The sequence below is a fragment of the Natator depressus genome, chromosome 2, assembly GCF_965152275.1.
Source record: "Natator depressus isolate rNatDep1 chromosome 2, rNatDep2.hap1, whole genome shotgun sequence".
Taxonomy (NCBI): Eukaryota; Metazoa; Chordata; order Testudines; family Cheloniidae; genus Natator; species Natator depressus.
This window is the reverse complement of record NC_134235.1, coordinates 128,501,760-128,506,443: the sequence shown is the minus strand read 5'-3', so window position 1 is coordinate 128,506,443 and position 4,684 is coordinate 128,501,760. Positions and strand designations below refer to the sequence as shown.

The 4,684-nt window shown below is 44.1% G+C and overlaps 1 pseudogene; it reads right to left on the bottom strand.

The window, feature by feature from the left end:
• Positions 1-4,507: 4,507 nt before the first annotated feature.
• Positions 4,508-4,684, bottom strand: LOC141983538 (U2 spliceosomal RNA; annotated as a pseudogene).

Here is a 4,684-nt window from a genome sequence, read left to right as displayed (position 1 = left end):
CCAGCGGACCAATGCGTCAGCGTGTCTGGCTCCGACACGCTGCTCTGAGCGGTGTGTTAAGGGTGCCGGGCCAGGGCCGAGAGGTTGGATAAGGGGCAGAGGGTCTTGGGGGGGTGGTCAGGGGACAGGGGGGTTGTATGGTTCGTAGGTTCTGGGGGTTAGGGCCATCAGGGGATGGGGGCGTTGGATAGGGCGTGGGAGTCCTGGGGGACCTGTCAGGGTGTGGGTGTGTGGATAGGGGCCGGGGCAGTTGGGGACAGGGAGCGGGGGGGGGAGGGGTTGGATGGGTCGGGGGTTCTGAGGAGTCAGTCAGGGGATGGGAAGTGACTATTAATAACAGAAATGCTTGAGGCCAAAGCAAGTTCGATATAACACGGTTTCACCTATAACACGGTAAGATTTTTTGGCTCCCGAGGACAGCGTTATATTGGGGTAGAGGTGTATTTCATACACACAAATCATGTACATCTTTTTCTGTCTTTATTTGCAGATGGTTTGTGCTTCTCTATTTTTTTCTCTTCATCAGTTATGGGAATACTGTTCACTCTTCAGCCTCTCAGGCTGTATTGAGAGAACTATAGAAGTTCTTCTTCTTGTTCTTGTTGTTATTTTATGGAGTCATTTTAGTGCCCATGACTGAGTTGTATATCAAAGCTCAAATTAGTTATCTTTTGCCAGCAGAAAGCTATTTCATTTGCTATTAATGATACATAAATAATTGCATAATAATGCTCCAATTTATTAATCCTTTTTCTTCTTTATTTATTAATAGCACTGGTTATTTTTTCAGATATTTTGATATATATATATATATATTTTGCTGCAGTCTTTGCTTCTAGTGTGGGTGTTATTTGTATTGTATTGTAGTTTTTCACTGGAATGTTTTATAAAATATCACAAAGTGAATAGTATTCATTAAATCAGTGTTATTGTCTTAGTTGAAAACAATATGCAACTGCAGATTATATTTATCCTTATGCTAAAGATGCATTATATATTTGTTGTGAATGGAATTAGACTTTTTTTTTTTTGGTAGTATAGCAACATATGCTTGATTCCTTGTAGTCCTCAAAGGCATTATTGCATGTGAAATGTTTCCATCACACCGCAGGATTTTAAAATTTTTAAAGATATCTTTGTCAAAGCTTATTTGTAAGGAAATGCAAATAGTTTCAATCCAGAGCTGATGCTAGCTCACTGGGAGCCCTAAATAGGAATATTTTGCCCCACCCCCATACTAAAACAGGTTAGGTCTTACAATAAAAGTGAATAGGGGACCCCTTGAGCTGCCAGGGCCCTAAGCAATTGCTTAGTCTGCTTATGCTTATCGCCAGCTCAGTTTCAGTCACATCCTTAGATTTTCCAATTTTCCACCTGTAAGAAGAGCATATTTTAATTTCCCAGCCACGTTCATAAAGGATGTTAACATAATAAAATTAACAGGTTTAGGGTCTGGTTTTGCAGCAATGATGCCAATTGTTTTCAGTGAGAAGGATGTGTAAAGAATAACTGGCAAATCACACAGAGAACAAGTGGATCCCTTCTATAGTCACACTTAGGGCTGGCTGGTCTACACTACTGCTTAAGTCGATGTAACTTACATCACTCAGGGCTGTGAAAAAGACACACCCCCCCCCGAAGCAATGTAAGTTACATAGACTTAAGTGCTGTCCACACTAGTGCTGTGTTGGTGGGAGTCGCTCTCCTGCTGACATAGCGTCCGCCTCTCTTGGAGGTGGAGTAATTATGTTGACGGGAGAGCACTCTCCTGTTGCCATAATGCATCTTCACCTGATGCAATACATGAGCACAGCTGCATCAATGCAGCTGTGCCAATGTAGTGCTGTAGTGTAGACTTGCCCTGTAACAATAGCATTAAAGTAGACTTTTGTTCTATATTTGTGTTGTGTATAGTGAAACATTTTTATATTTGTGTAGAGCACTGGCCTATCAAGTCTATCTAATTTCTCACATTAGTCTGTGTCTAAGGCAGAGGTGGGCAAACTACGGCCCGTGAGCCACATCCAGCCCGCTGAACCATTCTGCCCAGCTCCTGAGCTCCTGGCCTGGGAGGCTCGCCCCCGGCCCCTCCCCCACTGTCCTTCCTCCCGTTCAGCCTCAGCTCACTGTGCCATGGATGCAATGCTCTGGGCGGTGGGGCTGCAGAGCCGCAGCCTGACCTGGTGCTCTATGCTGCACAGTGCGTGGCTGGCTCCAGCCAGGCAGCGTGGCTGCCTGTCCTGGTGAGGCCACGCTGCCAGCCACCGGTGCTCCAGGCAGCGTGGTAAGGGGGCAGGGAGAAGTGGGGATTGGATAGAGGGCAGGGAAGTTCGGGGCACGGTCAGGGGCCACGGGTGTGGATAGGGGTTGGGGTGGTCAGAGGGCTGGGAACAGGGGGTGGGGGGGTTGAATGAGGGCGGGGTCCTGGGGGCAGTCAGGAAGGAGCGGGGGTTGGATGGGGGGATGGGGGGCAGAGGGTCTGGGGGTGGTCAGGGAGAAGAGGTGGCTGGATGGGGCAGGGGTCCGGGGGGGCAGTCAGGAAGGAGAGCAGGGGTTGGATGCGGTGGTGGGGGGCAGTTAGGGGCAGGGAGTCCGGGGGAGGTCAGGAGACAGAAAGCAGGGGGGGTGGATGGGGCAGAGATCCCGGGGGGGCCGTCAAGGGGGGTGAGAAGCAGGGGGGGTCGGATGGGAGCAGCGGCTGGGCCATGCCTGGTTGTTTGGGGAGGCATGGCCTCCCCTAACCAGCCCCCCATACAATTTCTGAAACCCGATGCAGCCCCCAGGCCAAAAAGTTTGCCATCCCCGGTGTAAGGGATTATAGCAAGAGGAAACTCTGCCTCCCTCAATAGTTCACCCAGACAATGGTGCAAGTCTGTGTACATGGGGAAAAAATTATTCTTGACCCCAGCAGGCAATTATCCTTGCTTTTGTGAAGATACACATTTAATAAATAAGGACGAAATTTTGCTCTGTAATACATATGCACACATTGCATTTAAGCAGGACATCTGGATGAAAATGATTGATAAAGGAGCCAACTGGAATAAGGACAAGAAAAAAAGAAAGACAATGGAAATAGGGCAGAGAATTGAAACAACAGGGAAAAAAAAAGAGAGAAGGGAATGCAGAGAAGGCTAAAGTTTGTGTTTGGGATTAGACATAGGCCTAAACTGCAGAGCTCAGATTTTGACAGGAACTTCATAAAAGTTCAAACCCATGGAGATTTGGCCACTACAGATATAAGGATGAGAAATAAAGGCTGGATCTGTATTGATATCAAAGCTTTGTCCAATGTCCAGGTGCGTTTGGGCCGTTCTCTTGTTTGTGAGATCATTAAAATGATTTGTACTGGAAAGGTTGCGAACTCCTGCTGGAGACCTTGAACTTCACCACTTTGGTATGGCTTTTTATTGGTTGATTTAAATCTCAAATCAATCAACGGATTAACTACCTTAGAAAATTTTAAAAATACTTTGCAATGGCAACATCTTACATAAACCTTCAGGTCCACTTGTAGTGCTGAGGAAAAATAACTTGCCAGCTATTTCTGCTTTGTTCAGTTATTGCATATTGTATCTAGCAACAAAGACTTTTAGCAGTGAAAGACAAGTTTCAGGCTTTTCTCCTGAACCCACAGAACTGTCAAAACCAATCATATACACAATAAGATTGCACTGCAGTATTTCACAGGCACTCATACTTTTATTCTTCTTTTAACCTGACATTGATTTTTAAGACATACAGTATTTTATCACTTAAGGAGCTGTAATAATGTGCTAGCAAGAAGTACTGCTATTTTGTAATTTGGAAATAACTGGACTGTGTCCCTGTTCATTTGATTAGTTAAGGACACTGTCATTCTCTAATCTATTTAGGTACTTACAACAGCAATGAAGGCAATATATCTCTTTGGGTTTTTTTGGATTTAGCCTCATAACACCCACAAAGTGAAGAAGTCCTATCAGTGACATTTTACAAATAAGAAACTGAGGCACAAGCCATTATGGGTCAGATTTTCAATGGTATTTATGCGCCTAAAGATGCAGACAGATGCCTAGTTGGATTTTCAAAAGCACCTAAGCAGGTTAGTCACCTAAACTCCCCCTGAAATAAATGACTTGCCCAAAGTCACACAGGAAGTCTGTGTCAAAGCTGGGAGCAGAAACTAGGATTCCTATAGCCCAATGAAGTACCTTAATCATAAAGTGATCTGTTGGGTGAAAAATGAGATCTAATTCAATTTAGGCTTAAACAGTTTTTTAGCCTTTATTATGTACATTTTATTTTTTAAGATAATGCTATTATCACACATGAATTACATATTCATGCAAAAACAGAAAAGGCAAGAAAAGTAGTTTGATCAAGAAATCTCTGCTGCGGACAGGGTGACTCTTCAAATCTCTGGTCTCTGATGTGTTTGCCTTGTGTCTTCTCCACTGTTATTGTTAATCTTCTCTCTTTTATCCGCAGTTCCATAACTTTGCACAGACACAGTTTACCAAGTGTGACAAGGTCAGGCCAGCTGGCTACAGGAGAGTGATTTTTTATTTTTTATTTTTTGGATGGAGCAAGCTCCTATTCCATCTCCCTGTTCCAAAAATCCATTTAATATAAAGCTCTCAGATAGAGAACATATCAGATATTAAACTGATAAGAACAGATTTAAAAATTTTGTTAAAGTTAA